Source organism: Theropithecus gelada, chromosome 4, assembly GCF_003255815.1.
Source record: "Theropithecus gelada isolate Dixy chromosome 4, Tgel_1.0, whole genome shotgun sequence".
NCBI lineage: Eukaryota > Metazoa > Chordata > Mammalia > Primates > Cercopithecidae > Theropithecus > Theropithecus gelada.
Window position 1 is genome coordinate 141,687,648 of NC_037671.1, and position 22,993 is coordinate 141,710,640.

A 22,993-nucleotide genomic window follows, 5' to 3' on the forward strand; every position below is an offset into this window, starting at 1 on the left:
ATCTTGAGTTAATTTTTGTATAAGGTGCAAGGAAGGGGTCCAGTTTCAGTTTTCTGTGTGTGGCTAGTCAGTTTTCCCAACACAACTTATTAAATAGGGAATCCTTTCCCCATTTATTGTTTGTGTCAGGTTTGTCAAAAATCAGATGGTTGTAGATGTGCGGTGTTATTTCTGAGGCCTCTGTTCTGTTCTATTGGTCTATATCTCTGTTTTGGTACCACTACTATGCTGTTTTGGTTACTGTAGCCTTGTAGTATAGTTTGAAGTCAGGTGGCGTGATGCCTCCAGCTTTGTTCTTTTTGCTTAGAATTGTCTTGGCTATATGGGCTCTTTTCTGGTTCCATATGAAGATTAAAGTAGTTTTTTCCAATTCTGTGAAGAAAGTCAATGGTAGCTTGATGAGGATTGCGTTGAATCTATAAATTACTTTGGGCAGTATGGCCATTTTCATGATATTGATTCTTTTTATCCATGAGCATGGAATGTTTTTCCATTTGTTTGTGTCCTCTATTATTCCCTTGAGCAGTGGTTTGTAGTTCGCCCTGAAGAGGTTCTTCACATCTCTTATAAGTTGTATGCCTAGGTATTTTATTCTCTTTGTAGCAGTTGTGAATGGGAGTTTACTCGTGATTTGGCTCTCTGTTTGTCTATGATTAGTGTATAGGAATGTTTGTGATTTTTGCACATTGATTTTGTATCCTGAGATTTTGCTGAGGTTGCTTATCAGCTTAAGGAGATTTGGGGCTGAGATGATAGGGTTTTCTAAATATACAATCATGTTATCTGCAAACAGAGACAATTTGACTTACTCTTTTCCTATTCGAATACCCTTGATTTCTTTCTCTTGCCTGATTGCCCTAGCCAGAACTTCCAATACTATGTTGAATAGAAGTGATGAGAGATGGCATCCTTATCTTGTACCAGTTTTCAAAGTAATGCTTCCAGCTTTTGCCCATTCAGTATGATATTGGCTGTGGGTTTGTCATAAATAGCTCTTATCAACCATACCACCCTGAGTACACCCGATCTCTTCTGACCTTGGAAGCTAAGCAGGGTTGGGCCTGGTTAGAACTTGGATAAAAGATCACCTGGGAATACCAGGTGCTGTATTTCATTTGTTTTAAGAATTTTTTTACTTGCTTCCTCATTATTTAATTTACCTAATGGTCATTCTGGAGCATATTGTATAATTTTCATATATTTGTATAGTTTCCAAAGTTCTTTTTAATATTGATTTCTAGTTTCATTCCACTGTGGTTTGAGAAGATACTGATATAATGATTTTTAAAAACTTATTGAGACTTGTTTTATGGCCTAACAAATGGTCTACCCTGAAGAATGTACCATTTGCTGGTAAAAAGAATGTGTATTCTTCAGTTGTTAGATGAAATGTTCTGTAAATGTTATAGGTCCATCTGCTGTATTGGAGTCTATCTCTCCCTTTAAATCTGATAATGTTTGTTTTATACATCTAGGTGCTCTGATGTTGAGTGTATAAACACACAAAGACACCAAATTCTATCTATCTATCTATCTGTCTGTCTATCTATCTATCTATCTATCTATCTATCTATCTATCTATCTATCATCTCACCCTACATACATATGTGTGTGTGTATATATATATGTATACCCAATTCTTTATTCTATATCTGTAGAGATTATTATTATATTCTCTGTTTTATCTTTATAAGTACAGCTATTCCTGTTTGCTTTTTGTTTCTGTTTACATGGAACATTTTTTTTCCATCTCTTTTCTTGCCATCTATGTAGGTCTTTACCGGTGAGGTAAAGTTTCTTATAGGCAGCGTATAGTTGGGTTGTGCTTTTTTTAAAATCCCTTCAGCCAGTCTATACCTTTCAAGTTCAATCTACTTACATTCAAGGTTATTGAAATGTAAGGACTTATTCCTATTCTTTTGTTACTTGTTTTCTGGGTGCATGTGTGTTCCCTTTGTTCTTTCTTTCTCTCTTACTTTTTTCATTTCAGTTTGATGGTTTTCTGTAGTGGTAATATTTGAGTTCTTTCTCTTTCTTATTTGATTATTTACTCTACTAGTAGATTTCATATTTTCATGTGTTTTTATGATGGTATCATTGTTTCATATACCCTTTGTTTCTTTCTCTCTTATTGTTTATCATTGTGGTTTGGTGGTTTTCTGTAGTGGTAACATTTGGATTTTTTTCTTTACTTATTTGTGTGTTTGCTCTACCACTGGGTCTTATACTTTCATATTTTTATGATGATATTGAAATTTTGCTTCCAGGTGTACGACTCCCTTCTGCATTTCTTGTAGGGCACATCTAGTGGTGATAAATTCCCTCAGTTTTTTATTATCTTGGAAATACTTTATTTCTCTTTCATTTATGAAGGATAATTTTGGTTATAGTATCCTAGATTAACAGAGTCTTTTTTTCTTTCTGCACTTTGAATATATTGTTCTATTCTCTTCTGGCCTATAAGGTTTCTGCTAAGAGATCTGCTATTAGTCAGAAGGGGGTTCCTTTATAATTGACTAGATGCTTTTCTCTTGCTGTTTTTACAAAACCTCTCTCTGTTTTGACTTTTGATAGTTTAACCATAATGTGCCATGGAGAAGACATTTTTGGGTAGTATGTATTTGGGGATCTCTGAGTTCCCTGTATCTGTATGTCTAACTCTCTTGCCAGACCTGGGAAGTCTTTGGCTATTATTTTATGGTTTTCTCTTTGCCTTCTGTAACATCAAATATTTAAACATTTCACCATTTTGTGGTATTACATATGTCATGTAAACTTTGTTAATATTTTTTGTTGTTCTTTTTCCTTATTTTTGTCTAACTGGGTTATTTCCAAAGACCTGTCTTCAAGTTCTGAGAGTCTTTCTTCGCTTGACCTAGTCTACTGTTGAAGCTCTTTTATGTATTTTTTATTTCATTCAATGAATTATTCAGTTACAGAATTTCTATTTGATTTTTTTTATATCTATCTCTTTGGTAAATTTCTCCTTTATACCCCGATATGTTTTTCTGATTCTTTATTTTACTTATCCGTGTTCTCTTTTATCTCATTGAGCTTCCTTAATATCATTATTTTGAATTATTTTTCTGGCATTTTCCATTGTAATCTTTTGCTAGAGAATTATTGTGTTTCTTTGGAGGTGTCATGTTTCCTTGTTTTTTCATGTTTCTGTGCCCTTATATTGATATATGTGCATTGGGTATAATAGTTGCTTTTTGTAGATTTTTGGATTTGCTTTCATAGGGGAGGACTTTCTTCTGGAGATGTATTTATAGTGTTGGTTAGGTAAGGCACTTTGGCTTTGATTCTGGGTGTGTGTAGTAGTAGTAGTATAGTTCTTGGATAATTTCTTTGGCTGTAAACAGTGTCAGTGTTGTCTGTGATTGCCTCAGTGGGTTGGGGTGCAGTTGTGAGTGCAGACTGTAGTAAAGTTTTTCTGGGGAGAGGGATGTCAAGTGAGGCAGTCCTCAGGCCCCAGTGGTGACAGCAATAGGCCAAGCATGCTTATCCTTTGACCCCAGGGTGGTATATACCAGCACCAGTGTTAGCATGTCCAGATAGACCAATTCTTGAACCTCCAGGTGGCTTGCTTGGGTACTCATTGTGGCAGTGGTGGGCCAGGTGGGTGGGCAGGTCTTCAGGTCTCTGGGAAGTAGGTGTGGCATGGGCAATGGCAGGACAACCCTCTGGCTCCCATGTGGTCCATGGTGGTGTTGGCTGTGGCTGTGATGGACTGAGCGTTTGTACTTTTTTGTCTTGTGTTGTTATTAGTGTGATAGTGGCCCTTTGTGCTGCCTTGTCAGGTCCTAGGGTTCTCTTGACTATGATTTCCAGAAAAGCAGAGTTTTGGTATCCTGCTTACTGTGCCAAAACTGTGAGAGCCAAAAGAAGACTTCCCCTTCGTCCTCTGAAGGTTGGTTGAAAAATCAACTGGATATGCAGTACCATCTTCCCAGGAACTGATCCTTGTTTTCTTTTGGTTGTATAGATTGAACAATATCACTGTTTGGCTACCCATCTATCTTTCCTTCAGTGACACCATGTTCTATCAACTATCTCTGTAGCTCTTTTCAATTTAGGTCCCTATAGCTATGTGTTATATGCTGTAAGCTACCTGGCTGTGCTCTATTGTATATACTAAATGACATGACTTGTGCTCCCCGTACTCATAGATAGAAGGCTTAATCCACAATGTGATTGTATTCAAAGATAGGATTTTTGGGTAGTAATTAAAGTTGAATTATTTCATAAAGGAAGGGGCTCTAATCTAATAGTTAGTGTCCTCATAAAAAGGAATGGATACCAGAGATCTATCCACCTCCTACCCCATGTGCACATAGAGGAAAGGCCATGTGAAGAAACAGTGAGAAGGTGGCTATCTGCAAGCAGGAAGAAAGCCCTCAGCAGACACTGAATTTGTTGGCTCCTTGGTCATGGACTTCTAGCCTCCAGAACGGTGAGGAAATACATTTCTGTTGTTTAAGCCCCCCAGCCTGTGATATTTTGTGACAGCAGCTCAAGCAGACAAATCCACTACTATTCTGCTACTGCTCATTATGCCTGCCTTGCTCCTGACCGTTAAGTGCTGCCTCCCTGTCACTACTATTTTGGGATCCCATCTCTCCAGTATTATTAGTGAGCCCAGTGTCTCCTGCCATCAGCCCTGTCCTCCAAGTAGAGCACCATCAAGCTCTCAGTGATGCCTGTTCATTTTCCACCTGTGCAGCCCTCCTGCTCTGATAAGCCATGTTCTCTGTACTGTCCCACAGAATGTGACCACTTTTTTTTTCCCTGAACTTATATGGTGTGTCCACCTTACCTGCCCAGTTCTCTAAACCTTTTATCCCTTTTCCATCATCTGCTATGGCAACTCTGGTATATAAGTTAGCCATATAAATTTACTTGATTCCTACTGCCATCTAACCCATCCGTGTTAGAGTCCTATGTAGTTTGTTACTATTGAACAGACATTTCAACACTTCCTCCTCATGACTTGTCTTCCTTTAAAATCAGACTTTTATGTAGAACTTTCTCATTCATCCTGTCGTCACAGTAGCTATGCATACTTATTGAGTTGCATGTTGCCCCTCAGAGGCCCCATGAGAGGATGTATTAGTTACTTAGGACTGCCTTATCAAACTACCACAAACTGGGTGACTTAAAACAACTGCCAGTTTTTTTTTTTCCACAGTTCAGAAGGCTAAAAGTCCTAAATCAAGGAATTGGCAAGACCATGCTTCTGTTGAAACCTGTAGGGGAATCCTTCCTTGCCTCCTCCTGTTGACAGTGATTTGCTATCAATCTTTGGCATTCCTAGGCTTGCAGCTGCCTACTCCAGTCTCTGCTTTCATCATCATACGGTGTTCACCCTATGTGTCTTTCTCTCTTTACATCGTCTTCTTTATAAGGACACTAGTCAAATTGGGTTAGGGGCTCACCCTGCTTCAGTAGGACCTCACTTCAATTACATCCATAGTGAACCTCCTTTCAAATATGGTCACCTTCTGAGGTACCGGGATCAGGACTTCAAGATATCTTTTCAGGGGAAGGGTGCATAATTCAACCCATAACAAGAGGACCTTGGTAAAGAAGATTTAATTAGATCTAACTCTAAACTGTAACTTCCGTCCCCCACCACACACACATTTCAAAATAAAGCACTCTATTTTTATTCAATTTACATATTGGGGTTTTGCCCAAGCTTTTATTTGAAGAAAAGATTCCTAAAAAGAAAATTAATGAGCCAAACAATCTTCCTGATTTCCCAATAAAATCTCTTGTTTAACAACTCAGAAACTGAGACCATATTACCTAGTTTAAATTTCATAAGTTATTGCTTTGTGAGCATAAGGAAGTTACTTAAGTTTTCTGGAGCTCACTTTCTTATTTGTAAGGTGGCATAACTATTATCTAATTCAGAGGGTTGCTATAACTATTTAAGTATTTATACAATGAGATAATTTAAGTAAAATGCTTAGCACTATATCCAACTCACAAAAGCCATTAACTCTTTTAAAAATTTTTTTTAGTTTTAATTTTTGTGGGTACATAGTTGGTATATATCTTTATGGGTTACATGAGATATTTTGATATAGGAATGGAATGCATAATATTCACATTAGGATAAATGGTATATCCATCATCTCAAGTATTTATCTTTTATGTTAAAAACCATCCAATTTATTTTATTTATTTTAAAATGTACAATTAAATCATTGTTTACTGTAGTCATCCTGTTGTGCTAGCAAATACTAGGTCTTATTCATTCTTCCTATTTTTTGGTACCCATTAGCCATCCATCACTTCCTTGCCACCAATCCCCCACTACCCTTCCTAACCTCAATTATTTTAATGGTTATTTCCCACAAATAAGTGAGAACATGTGAAGTTTGTCTTTCTGTGCCTGTCTTATTTCACTTAACATAATGACCTTCAGTTCCATATATGTTGTTGCAAATGACAAGATCTAATTCTTCTTTATGACTGAATAGTACTCCATTGTGTATATGTATCACATTTTCTTTAACCATTCATCTGTTGATAGACACTTAGGTTGCTTCCAAATCTTGGCTATTGTGAATAGGGCTGCAACAAACATGGGAGTGCAGATATCTCTTTAATGTACTGATTTCCTTTCTTTTGGGTATCTACCTAGGAGTGGGATTGCTGGATCATATCAATTACCATTAGCTATTAATATTTTATTTTCCCAACGTTGAAATGTGTGATCAATAGGAATAAACTACAGAGAACTCTGACAAAAATGGGTTAGGTGGCATAAGAGAGTCAAGCAAATGTATGTGGGTAACTTAAAAATTGAATCAGACTAACAACATGATAGTATCTGACACAAAAAAAGAAATTCACAAGCTTTGTAAGCCAAAGTCTACACACACTGGCTCACTCTACTCCTGCAGCCAAAGCTGCCCATCAAATGCTATAAAACACTGGAAAGGTATTAGAAACAAATAGGAAATCACCCTTGCTCCCATGTAAGGAAAGCCTCCTGCTTACTTCTAAAGGAGGAAATCGCACAGAAGTGAGAAGATAATCAAAGCCCAAAGCCAGCACTAAGTTGCAAGGGAGGTGCTTAGGGTGCAGATTTTAAAGAGGAGCTCACTCTTAGGGTCTGCAAGTACCAACCCTGCAACTGTAGGATGCTAGAGTGAGTGCCTCCTTACGTGTGGGCACCATGAGGCCAGGAAGTCTTCTCAAAGCAAGGAGAATTCACACAGGCTAAGAGAAAAGTGACATTCTAGGAGAGACAGTGGTGTAGAAGTTGAAAAGTTGGTTCAGTAGACAACAAGCAAGTTTGTATGTTTGGAAAAAAATTATTTATTCTGGGAAACTGTAAGTCTGAAAAAGCAGATTGGGTCTGGGGTAGACTACCTTTGAATGTCACATTTTTATTATTCTTGATTTGATGCATATTTTTGTAAATAAAATTTTAAATTTTTGTAAATAAAGGAACCCATGCACACCCACTTGTCTAAATGTGATCTATGGCTGTTTTCACATTATAACAGCAGAGTCCAGTAGCTGCACCAGGGACAGGTAAGGCCCTCCAGGTTATTTCCAAAAAGAGTTTACTGGCCTCAGCTCTAAGTAACTGAAAGATGCCAGCTTATTTCTTATTTGCAGAATAACATATAATAATGACAGAAAATTATACTCAATTAAAATTTCATGAATTTCAAATTGTATTGATAAAATAAATCCAAGAACAAAGACAATAAATGGTAAGACTTTTTTATTTAGAAGTACAGCAGAATTTATATGTCTTGCAGAGGTCTGGCTTTTGGGGGTGGGCTGGGGTCTTGATTATTTGCCATAGAAAAGTGATACATTTTAAGTAAAACATAAATGCTGTACAGAGAACACCAGTCATTGAGGAATAGAATGATTCCAAGACTTGGTGCAGTTCCTTTGTTCTGTACTGAAAGCGCAGGGACTTTAGGAATATGTTACCTAACCTGGCAACTTAATCCCTTCTCTGCTGCTTCTAAAAGTCAGTTTTCTTCTTAGCTTGAATTAGGCCATGGTAACAAAAACAAAGGCTTTACCTTGAGGTTCTGTAGGTAAAGCAGAGCTGAGTTATGTGACAAGGCTAACTAGGTAATTCTGTGTTTTGTCTTCCAAGGTTTTCTCCTGACACCAGCAATAAGGGTGGAATTGACTCAAAAGAGAGATGTGATTGAAAGGGATTACATCTCTTTTCTAAACACAGAATTCATTTATTTAAAAATGAATAAAATCCTTAAAGTTAGTGCGCATTTTGTTTTCTTTAAATCCTCAACCCATATTTGCAAGCAAACACACACAAAAAAACAAGGGGAAATCATCCAAAGAAAAAAATCTGAACATGACCAACAGTGCAATTTGTATTTTCTCAAGTTCCAAGATTGGTACGAAGATAAACTCATGATCTCTAAACAACCCTAATAATTGTAATAACTTAAAGTAATAAGCTCCACAGCCAGATTATAAAAGGATAAAGCATGGGAAATCTATTTTTCAAAAAAAAAAATAAATATAAATGGGTACTAAAGGAAATAGTGATAACAATGAAGCTTGCTTTAAAATCAGTTTGGTGTATATTTTTCCTATTACAAAATATTATGTATTTCATTTAAAAGTATTTGTTTAAAGTACAGATAATCAAAAAGAAAGAAATTATAATTTCACACTGTAAGTCTACAACTTATAGCTAACCACACCTGACATTGTGCCACTCACTGAGAAGACTATGGAATAAAGAATTACAGGAAAATATGAGAGTGAAAAACTGGAAACAAGTTCATGTCAAACGCTAAGGTATGAAAGATTGAGTCAATATGATGTATCTGAAGTACATAAAGTTATGCCTGTATTATAGCCATCTTTTCAAGAAATCTTAGTAGTAGTGGCAAATTTTCAGAATATAAAATAAATGTAAAAAACCTGATACAAATTTGCATATATAATTTGCATATACAATTTGCATTATAGGTTGAATTGTGTCCCCTAACATTCACATTGACATCCTAACCCTCAGAACCTCCAAACGTGAGCTTATTTGGAAGTAAGGTTGTTGTAGAGGTCACTGGTTAAGATGATGTGATACTGGGGTAGGGTGGGCCACTAATTCAATATGACTGGTTTACTTATAGAAAGGGGAAATCTGGGTGAGCATGGTGGCTCATGCCTATAATATCAGCACTTTGGGAAACTGAGGTGGGTAGATGGCTTGAGCCCAGGAGTTTGAGGCCAGTCTAGGCAACATGGCAAAACCTAATCTCTACAAAAACATAAAAAATTAGCCAGGCATGGTAGGGTGCTCCTGTAGTTCCAGCTACTCAGGAGGCTGAGGTGGGAGGATCACTTGAGCTCGAGAGGGCGAGCTGCAGTGAGGCATGATTGCGCTACTGCACTCTGGTCAACAGAGTGAGACCCTGTCTCAATAAAAAGTGGGGTGGCGAACCTGGAGACAGACACCCACACAGGAAGAAACCTATGAAGTCAGAGATCAAGACAATGCTTCTACGCACCAAGGAACACAAAGACTGCAAGCAAACCACCAGGAGCTACGGGAGAGACCTGGAACAGCCCTCAGAAGAAACCAGCTTTACAGACACCTTGATTTTGGACTTCTAACCTCCAGAACCTCTAGAACTGTGAAACAGTAAACTTCTCAGAGTTGTTTTAGCTGTTCCACAGCTGTAGGAAACTATACATACGGTATCAGTTGAATTTTGCTATGAAGTTCTGCGTGTGTGTGTGTGTGTGTGTATAATTTTCTCAGTGACCCTTTCTGGTCACTTCTTCCCTGGTGACTCTATGTAAAATTTTTGTCATATATATATAGTCTTCAATATATATATTTGTTTTTTATATATATATGTATATATATATATTTCAATTGTTTCGGGGGAACAGGTGGTTTCTGATTACATGGATAAGTTCTTTAGTGGTGATTTCCAAGATTTTGGTGCAGTCATCACCCAAGGAGTGTACACTGTACACAATGTGTAGTCTTTTATCCTCACCTCTCCCACCCTTCCCTCCAAGTCTCAAAAGTCCATTATATCATTTTTACACCTTTTTGTCCTCACAGCTTACCTTCCATTTGTAAATGGGAACATACAGTATTTGATTTTCCATTTCTGAGTTCTTTCACTTAGAATAATGATCTCCAGCTCCATCCAGGTTGCTGTGAATGCCATTATTTTATTCCTTTTTATGGCTGAGTAGTATTCCATGGTATGTATATAGCACACTTTCTTTATCTACTTTTTGGTTGATGGGAATTTAGGCTGGTTCCATATTTTTGCAATTGCAAATTGTGCTGCTATCAACATGCATGTGCAAGTGTATATTCCTCATAATGACTTATTTTCCTCTGGGTAGATAGTCAGTAGTGAGATTGCTAGATCAAATGGTAATTCTACTTTTAGTTCTTTAAGGAATCTCCATCCTGTTTTCCATAGTGGTTGTACTAGTTTACATTCCCACCAGCAGTGTAAAAGTGCTCCCGTTTCACCACATCCATGCCAACATCCTTTTTCTAAAAAAAAAAAATTAATACTGGCTATTCTTGCAGGAGTAATTGTGGTTTTAATTTGCGTTTCCCTGACAATTAGTGATGTTGAGCATTTTTCATGTTCGTTGGCCATTTGTGTATCTTCTTTTGATAATTGTCTATTCAAGTCCTTTGCCCACTTTTTAATGAGATTATTGGCCTTTTTCTTGCTGATTTGTTTGAGTTTCTTATAGATTCTGGATATTAGTCCTTTGTCAGATGCATAGTTTGTGAAGATTTTCTCCCACCCTATGGGTTGTCTGTTTACTCTGCTGATTATTTCTTTTGCTGTGCAGAGGCTTTTTAGTTTAATTAGGTCCCATCTAGTTATTTTTGGTTTTTGTTGCATTTGCTTCTGGGTTCTTGGTCATGAAGTCTTCGCCTAAGCCAAGATCTAGAAAAATTTTTCCTTTATTATCTTCTAGAATTTTTATGGTTTCAAGTCTTAGATTCAAGTCTCTGATCCATCTTGAGCTGATTTTTTTATATGATGAGAATTAGGATACAGTTTCATTCTTCTACATGTGGCTTGCCAATTATCCCGGCATCATTTGTTGAATAGAGTATCTTTTCCCCATTTTATGTTTTTGTTTGCTTTGTTGAAGATCAGTTGGCTGTAAGTATTTGGTTTTATTTCTGTGTTCTCTATTCTGTTCCATTTGTCTACATGCCTATTTTTATAGCAGTACCATGCTGCTTTGGTAACTATAGCCTTGTACTATTGCTTGAAGTTGGGCAATATGATGCCTCCAGATTTGTTGTTTTCACTTAGTCTTGCTTTGGCTATGTGGGCTCTTTTTTGGTTCCATATGAATTTTAGGATTCAACATAGCATATATTTCATAAATTTATCTTTTCCATTGCTTTTTCCCTATTGGACTGTAATACTCACAGAAGCAGGGATTTTTATGTTTTCATTCCATGATGTTGCTGTGTACTTAGAACAATACCACAGGATAGAGATAGGCAGTCCAAAAATATTCAATAAACAAGTAAATGAATGGAAAATAATTTAAATAAGAAATAAACTATAATGTTAAAATAGTTTTCTCCGGGTAGTGAGATTCAGATTTGTTGGTTTCAAGGTTTTCAAATGATCTACATATAATATTATTGTAATTGCAGAAAAATGCTATAACATTTTTTTAAAAGCAAAGTAGAGAAAGTGAATAATGTAAAAGGTTAGAACAAAAGTTATCGGTTTCATTATACCTGCATATCTTTTGTGCCTAACTGCAACACAGTATTAAGAAATAGTTTTGTCAGTTGTCCTATTATTTGCACTGAAGCAGCTGATGTATTTATATGTTACCATGTTCTAGAAGTGAAAAGGTATCCATTTTTGTGAGGAAGCTATAGAGAACAGTTATTTCGAAAAATTAAATTGACTTTCAGAATTAAAGCCCTGTTGCCTTCATCATGTCATGTAATTGTCATTATTAATCTGGTGGGCCTATAGAATCTCACATTTCTACACCTGACTTACTGGTAACTCATGTGTACAAATTCTTCTGTGATCCACATGCCCACTCACCTAGGAATCCTCCCTGCTGTTGGCATGGAGCCACCAATGTGCCGGGCACTGAGCCAGGTACTTAGTCTACACTGAGAGATGTGCATTCATCCTCTGGAACAAATCAGAATAGGCCAGGATTATTACACAGATAATCACTAAACAGAGCAGTGTGTGTGTTAACCAGTCCAACAAAGACACAAACAAAAGTATTTTTTAGACAGAGGCAGCAATCAGGGAGATCAGACAAATACTTTATGATATCCCCCACTCAGAATACCTCAGAGGCTTTCCACCACCTTCCAGAAGCCAGTCTGGCATTCAAGGAAGTTTATTCTCTGATCTCATCCAACCTTCCCACTATTATCTCTTCTAAGTAGGTTCCCTGTTGCTCTAGCCATGCAGTCTGTTCTCCATCCCACTCCTGAATTTTCTCTGACCCCAGTTTTATTTATTGTACCCTCTTTTCCTCACAAGTAAAATTGTGCTTGTCAGATAATGCAGTTGGTGTGGGGGTTGAGAAATGAATCGCTATGCTCATGGCCTTCCTGCCAGGGCCTGGTCCTCCGTTTCTCCCTCTTGCTTCAAAGTGAAAGGCAGATAAAGCCCTGGGAAGGTGGAGTAACAGGATCTCCCTTCAGGGCTGCCACAGTGGGAGGTTGAGTGCCCGCACATTCCTTCTGGAGAGGATGGGTTGCTGGTCACACACTGAAGTGCAGGAAAGACCCTTCCCTGAGAGGACCCATTCTTCAAGGCTGTCCAGAAGGAACCTCTTACTTGAAGTCTTCTACAATCATACCGGTCAGAAGCGACTCCTTCTCTGGGCTCCTCTTAGATATCTGTACAAACCATCTAGACTAAATTGGCTTGTGCAGACCTTTGTATCCTACTGAACAGTAAGTTCCTTGAGGCTAACGACCTGTTTATACACTTAGTGTTTTCCTTTCTACCTAGAACAGCCTTCTAGGAAGGAACGTTCTCTGCCTAAGAAATCTTCAGGGTAGGAATGAGGGGCCATTTTTTGGTTATAGGGGAAGGAGTTATTTGGTGTCATCATTTGGAATTGTTTGGTTTTACTAAACAGAACTCCACTGAAAGAAACTCATAAAAAGGCAGTCTTTTAGAAGAATACCAGGGCATCTCATGGAACTTAATTGCGGCATTGCAGTCTGGATTTAGGGAGGTGTAAATGTTTCCAGTCACCTCTTGTCTGCATTCCCCTCTTCCTGGCACTGTGTGGTTCTCTCCAGTCCATCTGTCTGTCTGTTCTATTCTCTCTTGACCACTTCTAAAGGCTGTTTCTGCTTCCCCATACTTAAGCTGACATGCAATATTACCTTATTGTGAAGCAAACTCTGGTTTCAGTTCAATGCGGTCTTTTAAATCAGGACTCACCACCATCCCACTAACTACAATTTTTGTTAAGTCTTTAAAAATTCTCAAGGGAAAGAACATGGCTGGCATTGGCTAGCCAGGGTCAGATTAATACACTTAGAGACCTCAAAGCACTAAAAAGATTGTGTTCCACATATACTGCATAATCAAAATTTTACAGTAATTCTAAGCAAGGAAATAAGAGTAAGAAAGTCCACAATAGTCTGATTTTTCCCCTGGTGACTACTTTGATTTTTTAAACATCCTAGTAATAAATACTATCAAAGGAAAGTTGGAGTTTCCTCAATTTTTCCAGTGCATCAATCATTACCTATTTGGTAATCTGACTTGGGGCCACCCAGGGGATTATCTTCTCCAGGAGAGGTGATATGGTTTGGCCCCCACCCAAATCTCATCTTTAATTGTAACTTCCACAATTCCCACATGTCATGGGAGGAAGCTGTTGGGAGGTGATTGACTCATGAGGGTAGGTCTTTCCCATGCTGTTCTGGTGATAGTGAGTGGGTCTCATGAGATCTGATGGCTTTAACAATGGGAGTTTACATGCACAAGCTGTCTTCTCTTGTCAGCCTCCATGTGAGACATGCCTTTCACCTTCCACCATGATTGTGAGCGCTCCCCAGCCATGTGGAACTGTAAATCCAATAAACCTGTTTCTTTTGTAAATTGCCCAGGCTCGGGTATGTCTTTATCAGCAGTGTGAAAAAGAACAAATACAATAAATTGGTACCAGTAGAGAGGGTTGCTGCTGAAAAGATACCCGAAAACGTGGAAGCAACTTTGAAACTGGATAACAGGCAGAGGTTGGAACAGTTTGGAGGGCTTAGAAGAAGCCAGGGAAATGTGGGAAAGTTTGGAACTTCCTAGAGACTTGTTGAATGGCTTTGACTGAAAGCCTGATAGCGATATGGACAATAAGGTCTAGGCTGAGGTGGTCTCAGATGGAGATGAGGAATTTATTAGGAACTGGGACAAAGGTGACTCTTGGTATGTTTTAGCAAAGAGACTGGTGGCATTTTGCCCCTGCCCTAGAGATTTGTAGAACTTTGAACTTGAGAGAGATGATTTAAGGTATCTGGTGGAAGAAATTTCTAAGCAACAAAGCATTCAAGAGGTGATGTATATGTCTTTTAAATCTGGGTCTAGAGGTCAGAGAAAGAAGAAGTCAGAGATTTTGAGGCATAAGAAAGCCTCTGTTATTAGAGGGAGCCACATGGTATGGAAAGGAATGCAAGCAGCCTCTAGGAGACAAGAGCAGCCCCAGCTGACAACCAGCAAGCAAACAAGAACCTCAGTCTTACAACCACAAATACAGTTCACCCTCGGATAACACAGCTTGGACTGAGCAGGTCCATTTATACCCGATTGTTTTTCAATAACTATATTAGAACATGTTTTGGAGATTTGCAACAATTTGAAAAAACTCCCAGATGAACTGCATAGCCTAAAATATGAAAAAAATAAGAAAAAGTTAGGTATGCATGGCTGTATAAAATATATACAGATACCAGCCTATTTTATCATTTACTACCATAAAGTATACACAAACGTATTATAAAAAGTTTAAATTTATCAAAACTTACACACAAAAATACTTACAGATAATATATGATGCCATTTGCAGTTGAGGGAAATGTAAAAAAATAAAGATGCCGTATTAAAGCATTACTACATACAATTAACTGTAGTAAATGCTGTACTTCTGTAATAATTTTGTAGCCACCTCCTGTTGCTATTGTGGTGCACTCAAGTGTTGCAAGTATCCACTTAAAATGCCATGTGACACTTATCATCTCATCAGCAGTTCATCTCTCCAGTAAATTGCATATAACAGTAAAAAGTGATCTCTCATTGTTCTTACGTAGTTTTCATTGTGTTTAGTGTGGTACTGTAAACCTCGAACAACACCACGGAACCCATATGAAGTGCAACTAGTGATGCTAGAAGTGTACCCAAGAGGCAGAGAAAAGTCATAACATTACAAGACAAAGTTGAATTGCTTAATATGTACCATAGACTGAGGTCTGCAGCTGCAGTTCCCTGCCATTGCAAGATAAATGAATCCAGCATAAGAACTACTGAAAAACTACTGGGGAAAAAAAAAAAGAAAACGGAGAGAGAAGGACATTTGTGAAGGCATTGCTGAAGCTTTGCCAGCAGGTGCAAAAAGGTTGTAGTTTTTACAAAATGCCTTTTAATCTTGTATTGAAAATGCAGCTTTTATGTGGGTGCAAGATTGGAATAATAAAATAAAGGCATACCTATAGACCTGAATACGATTCAACGAAAAGCCAAGTCATTATATGACAACTTAAAGCACAATGAAAGTGAAAGATCTAAAGCTGGAGGATTTATTATCAAAACATCCTTTGCTAGCGAAGGATGTTTTGATAATTTTAGAAAGACGTTTGACTCAAAAATGTTAAGATAACAGGAGAAGCAGCTTCTGCCTACCAAGAGGAGTAGATGACTGTTCAGATGCAATTAAGAAAATCATTGAGAAGGAATATATAATGCAGATTAAAGTGCCCCATTCTGGAAAAAAAATGCTACAAAATACCTTTATTAGTAAAAAAGAGAGGCAAGCAGGAGTTGTGGCAGGAAAAGGTAGGTTAATGCTTATATATATGTGTGTGTGTGTGTGTGTGTGTGTGTATATATATATATATATATATATATATATATATATATATATAAAACAATGCTATTGGCCACTCAGAACCCATGAGTTCAACACCAAAGGCATCAAAGTGGTCTACCTACCCCCAGACATAGCATCTCTAATTCAGCCTCCAGATCAGGGGGTTATTAGGACCTGTAAGGCTCATACACGTGGTTCTGTATAGAAAAGATTGTCTATGCTAGGGAAGAGAACCTCGATAAGGAGAACATCATTAAAGTTTGGAAGGATTGCACCATCACAAATGCCATCATTGTTATAGAAAAAAAACTGTGAAAGCCATATAGCCCGAAACAATAAATTCCCGCTGAAGAAAATCTTGTCCAGATGCTGCGCATGACTTCACAGGATTTACAGAGCCAATTAAGCAAATCATGAAGAGTATGTGGGTATGGCAAAAGAAGGTGGGAGGCAAAGGGTTTCAAGATATGAATCTTAGAGAAATCCAAGAGATAATAGACAATATATTAAAGGAAATCACAGAAGTCAACTTGATGGAGATGAGTACTTCTGAATCAGTGCCAGTGAAGAAGAAGACATAGAAGCAGTGGTGCCAGAAAGCAAACTGACATTAGACAATCCATCAGAAGGGTTCTGACTATTCAAGACTGCTTTTGACTTGTTTTATGACACGGACCCTTCTATGATGTTGACACTGAAACTAAAGCAAACCGTAGAAGGATTGGTACTACATAGAAACTCTTTTAGAGAAATAAGGCAAAAAAATCAGACAGAAATTACAATGTATTCCCATAAAGTTACACCAAGTATGCCTGCCTCTCCTACCTCTCCTTCCACTTCTCCCACCTCTTCCACCTCTGCCACGCTTGAGCCAGCAAGACCGACCCTTCCTCTTCCTCCTCCTCTTCAGCCTACTCAACATGGTGATGATGAGGGTGAAGACCTTTATGATAGTCCCTTCTCAATTAATAGCAAATAGATTTTATCTTCCTTACTGTTTTCTTAGTATCATTTTCTTTTCTTTAGCTTACCTTCTTTTAAGAAAACTGTATATAATACATATAATATACAAATTACATATTAATCACCTATATTATCAGTAAGGCTTTCAGTCAAGAGTAGTCTATTAGTAGTAAGTTTTGGGGGAGTCAAAAGATATACATGAACTTTTTTACTATGCAGGGAGTCAGTGCCACAACTCCCATGTTGTTTAAGGGTCAGCTGTAACTGAATATGGCCAATGACCTTGGAAGCAAGTTCTTCCCAGGTCACTGGAAGACCTTGAGCCTCCCAGTGGGAACTGAACCCACCCAACACATTTATTTTAGCCTTTTGATACCCTGAACTGAGAACAATGTCATGCCATACCCGTTTTACAATGATACATTTGTGGTAACTTTTTACACAGCAATATAAAACTAATACAGAAGTACTATAAAGATTGAGAATCATAACACTAGACAAAGGAGATTGGTTCCAGCATACAGTGAGTAAGTGTTGCTGTTTGCTCCCCATTCATTTCTCCTTTTTCTTAATGGTTATCCTTGAACACCTGCCTTTCCTCCTCTGTTAGTCTGATTGGTATGAGGTTGCCTCCCCAAGCCCCGCCTTCACCTCCAGAAGTGGGCATATGACCCAGGTTTAGCAAAAAGGATTCGATTTTGGAGTTTCCTTTGGAACTACTGAGGAAGAGAAGATCATTCAAAGGCTGAATAAATCTATCTTGGGAAAGTAGAGACTAAGAGATGGAGAGAGTCCTAATCCTGATGATATGGTTTGCCCCAATAGCCAATCATACCAAACCATAGAATCCTAGTACTACTCAGTTATGTAAGCCAATATATTTCCCTTTTTGCTTAAGTCAATTTTGAGATATCACTTGCAAGCCAAAGAAGCCTTGAAAAATCATAGCATATAACATTATAGCTTAAAAAAAGTAAACCCTACGTTTTCTAGTGTACAAGTATCTGAAAGAACAATATAAACCACAGTTCAAAATTAAAGATAAGCACTCTGACTTCTGTTACATGGAAGACTATAATATTTAAACATCACTTCCTCAGGGAAACCTTAGCTGACGCCTCTGTTGGCTCAGGTATACCTTTTACATTCTCTCTTGGCACTTATACACTTCCCCCTCCAGAGCACAATGCACTTATAATCAAATATTTGTTTATGTAATTGCCTATTTGATGTCTGTCTTCCTTAGGCAGTCCCATGAGGACAAGCATGGGGGCTTATCACTGTATCCCTGGGACTGCCACAAAATAGGTGCCCAATTGTATTGCTGGTTGAATGAATGATTACAAGGACCTTAGCATGACTAAAGTTTATAAAGGAATAATATCTTTTTGTCTATTTGAAAGAATTCCTGTATCATGTATGTGCTTGAAGTATAAATCCAGTTGCTTTTACTATAAGTAAATTTGATTTCATCACCATTCTTAAGATAATCTAACACCAATTAGCTTCAGATTTCCTTCCATAAATTCAACTGAAAGTAAGAGCTAACACGTGTAAACCAGTTCACAAGTTAGGACGTGCTTTTCATATACATTAGCTTCCTTAATCCCTATAAGAATCCTGGAGCTGAAGAGCCAAGCCTCAAGGAGGTGCCTTGTCCAGGGTCCCACGCACATGGTGAGGTGGCACCAGGGCTAGACTAAATCTAGTGCATTTCTCCTGAAAGTAATAAGCATGCGAGTCCACATTAACAATTTTTTCCTCTTTTTCTTAACCAAGGTATCAGTCATTTTGATATTATTTTAAACTGTATGTATGTGTAACAAATCATATGCAACAAAAAGCTGAATAATGGAGAACACACTGGAATTCAGTTATTCTAAAGGACAGCATTAAACTTTATATTTTAGCCAGATGAGTAAAGCACTCAAGTATGAATGTGTATGTTGCGGGGGACGCAGGGGTGTATTGCCTTAAAGTGGGAGAAAAAGTCTTCTTACTTGTTGGGACCATGCAGAATTTCCCAGTTACATCTAGTTTAGCCCTAATAAACAATTTGAGAAGTTTTTTTTTTTGTTTTGCTTTTATAAAAGCTAGTATGCTAATCTGCTATATTATAAGAAAAGTAAATTACCCTTTAGGAAGGAATTACTTTTGGGTAACAAGTCATTGTTTCATTGAAGATGCATGGTTAAAAAAAATCTTTATGGCAGTGGGGCCTGTTTTCTTCCTTTTATAATTGTTATAATCCACCAGAAATAATATATAATTTTGTGTAACTCTACGGCTGTCTCACAGATGGATGGGATAATATGTCTCTGTTTCTCCAACCCTAACCCCAATCCCCTACTTCTGTTTCTCCACTCACTCAAAGTCCCCGTAATTGTCACTTGGTAATGTATATAAGCATGCACGGACAGAGAGGTAACAGGGCATGCTCAAGTTTTCCTTCCAGTGATGTGCATTGCCTTATGTCATAAACAGTAAATCCTTTATGCTGAAAGTCTGTTCATTTTCACACCATTCGCTTGTCTGCTAACAGTTGTCCAGATTTTTTAATTCGGCCTCTTAACACTAATCCTGCAACTGCTGGTCTCAGACAGGTGCAGGGATCAGACTGGCTCAGTTAAGTAAAACATCTGGCCTGAAAATGATAATAGGCTCTTTTTACTCCCTCCAGCTATAGGAAGAATGTGGACTTTTCAAATGTTAAATCACACAACTAGGCTTTAATATTCACTTAAACATACACATCCCAAACACCACAACCAAATACGTAAATGTCCACATTCACACACACACATAATCACATACACACATGATAAGTAACATTTCTTTTATAAAACAAGACCTCTATTTTTTTCATGTGTCTGTTGGCTGCATAAATGTCTTCTTTTGAGAAGTGTCTCTTCATATCCTTTGCCCACTTTTTGATGGGATCTTTTGATTTTTTCTTGCAAATTTGCTTAAGTTCTTTGTAGATTCTGGATATTAGCCCTTTGTGAGATGGGTAGATTGTAAAAATTTTCTCCCGTTCTGTAGGTTGTCTGTTCACTCTGATGAGAGTTTATTTTGCTGTGCAGAAGCTCTTTAGTTTAATTAGATTCCATTTGCCAATTTTGGCTTTTGTTGCCATTGCTTTTGGTGTTTTAGTCATGAAGTTCTTGCCCATGCCTATGGCCTGAATGGTATTGCCTAGGTTTTCTTCTAGGGTTTTTATGGTTTTAGTTCTAACATTTAAGTCTTTAATCCATCTTGAATTAATTTTTGTATAAGGTGTAAGGAAGGGATCCAGTTTCAGCTTTCTACATATGGCTAGCCAGTTTTCCCAGCACCATTTACTAAGTAGGGAATCCTTTCACCATTTCTTGTTTTTGTCAGCTTTTTCAAAGATCAGATGGTTGTAGATGTGTGGTATTATTTCCGGGGGCTCAATTCTGTTCCATTGGTCTATGTCTCTGTTTTGGTACCAGTACCATGCTGTTTTGGTTACCGTAGCCTTCTAGTATAGTTTGAAGTTAGGTAGTGTGATGCCTCCAGCTTTGTTCCTTTGGTTTAGGATTGTCTTGGCAATGCGAGCTCTTTTTTGGTTCCATATGAACTTTAAAGTAGTTTTTTTTCCAATTCTGTGAAGAAAGTCATTGGTAGCTTGGTGGGGATGGCATTGAATTTATGAATCGCCTTTGGCAGTATGGCCATTTTCACAATATTGATTCTTCCTATCCGTGAGCATAGAATGTTCTTCTATTTATTTGTGTCCTCTTTTATTTCATTGAGCAGTGGTTTGTAGTTTTCCTTGAAGAGGTCCTTCACATCCCTTGTGAGTTGGATTCCTAGGCATTTTATTCAGAAATGCAAATCAAAACCATGATGAGATACCATCTCACACCAGTTAGAATGGCATTCTTTAAAATGTCAGGAAACAACAGGTGCTGGAGAGGATGTGGAGAAATAGAAATAGGAACACTCTTACACTGTTGTTGGGACTGTAAACTAGTTCAACCACTGTGGAAGACAGTGTGGCGATTCCTCAAGGATCTAGAACTAGAAATACCATTTGACCCAGCCATCCCATTACTGGGTATATACTCAAAGGATTATAAATCATGCTGCTATAAAGATACATGCACACGTATGTTTATTGCGGCACTATTCACAAGAGCAAAGACTTGGAATCAACCCAAATGTCCATCACTGACAGACTGGATTAAGAAAATGTGGCACATATACACCATGGAATACTATGCAGTCATAAAAAAGGATGAGTTCGTGTCCTTTGTAGGGACATGGATGCAACCGGAAGCCATCATTCTCAGCAAACTGTCACAAGAACAGAAAAACCAAACACCGCATGTTCTCACTCATAGGTGGGAATTGAACAATGAGATCACTCGGACACAGGAAGGGAAACATCACACACCGGGGCCTATTGTGGGAGTGGGGAAGGGGGATGGGGGAAGGATAGCATTAGGAGATATACCTAATGTAAATGACGAGTTAATGGGTGCAGCACACCAACATGGCACATGTATACATATGTAACAAACCTGCATGTTGTGTACATGTACCCTAGAGCTTAAAGTATGATAATAAGAAAGAAACTATAAGAAAAAAAAAAAAATGTGGCACATATACAAAATGGAATATTATGCTGCCATAAAAAAGGATGATTTCATGTCCTTTGCAGGGACATGAATGCAGCTGAAAACCATGATTCTCAGCAAACTATCGCAAGAACAGAAAAACAAACACCGCATGTTCTCACTCATAGATGGGAATTGAACAATGAGAACACTTGGACACAGGGAGGGGAACATCACACAACAGGGCCTGTCATGGGGTGGGGTTAGTGGGGAGGGATAGCATTTGGATATATACCTAATATAAATGACAAGTTAACGGGTGCAGCACAGCAACATGGCACATGTATACATATGTAACAAACCCACACATTGTGCACATGTACCCTACAACTTAAAGTATAATAATAAAAATAAATAAATAAAAATAAAACAAGACCTCTGAAGAGTAAGAGCCTGGGAAACATGAGGATCTGACTCTGGCAATCCCCTTGTTTCTGGGTTTCAGTAGGTATTGATGGTGGAGCTCTCAGGCCTAAAGGTAACTTTTTGCAGGAAGCACATCATCAGCTTCGATGACATTCTCAGGTTTTATGACTTCATGGGTTCAAAGCAAATTATAGAGGATTCAAGATGAGAAAGATGTATCATCTGGGGATGGGATTATTTTATGGAAGGCCTTTAGCCTCATCTATCCCTTTTAGAATCTAGTCATAGACAGGGACTGGATATGATAAACTACTAATATTTATGAGTCCTCCCAGCTCTAAATATGTGGTAATTTTATGATCCCCACATATGTGTGGTGGCAGACATGCTGTCCAGTTCTCAAAAGGAAAATATAAATATTACAAGGATTCTTAATTTTCAACGAAGCTGAGAAACTCTCCAGGAAACCCACTATCGGTTGGCATCCTCTAGTATATTTTGAGGGGATGAAGACAATTTCTGCATTCATGGCCAGAGCCACCCATCAGAATTTTTACCTCTGTGATTGCCTAGTGAAGAATATTGCTTTCATAAACCCAGGTCAGTGAAGTTTAATGAGGCTCAACTCTCAGAGAAAGATTGGACGAGGAACTAAAACAAAAACCTTGACCAGTAGTAAAAGCTGAGAAAGTAAATTTGCCTAGGCTTGGTGATATTGTCTGGCTGTGTCCCCACCCAAATCTCATCTTGAATTATAGTTCATGTGTCACGGGAGGGACCTGGTGGGAGGTAATTGAATCATGGGGGCGATTGCCGTCATGCTGTTCTCATAATACTGAATGAGTTCTCATGAGATCTGATGGTTTTATAAGGGGCTTTTCCCCTCTTAGCTCCCATTCTTCTCCTTTCTGCTA

At 38.0% G+C, this 22,993-nt stretch overlaps 1 pseudogene; it reads left to right on the forward strand.

The window, feature by feature from the left end:
* Positions 1 to 994: 994 nt before the first annotated feature.
* Positions 995 to 1,113, forward strand: LOC112624032 (annotated as a pseudogene).
* Positions 1,114 to 22,993: the final 21,880 nt, after the last annotated feature.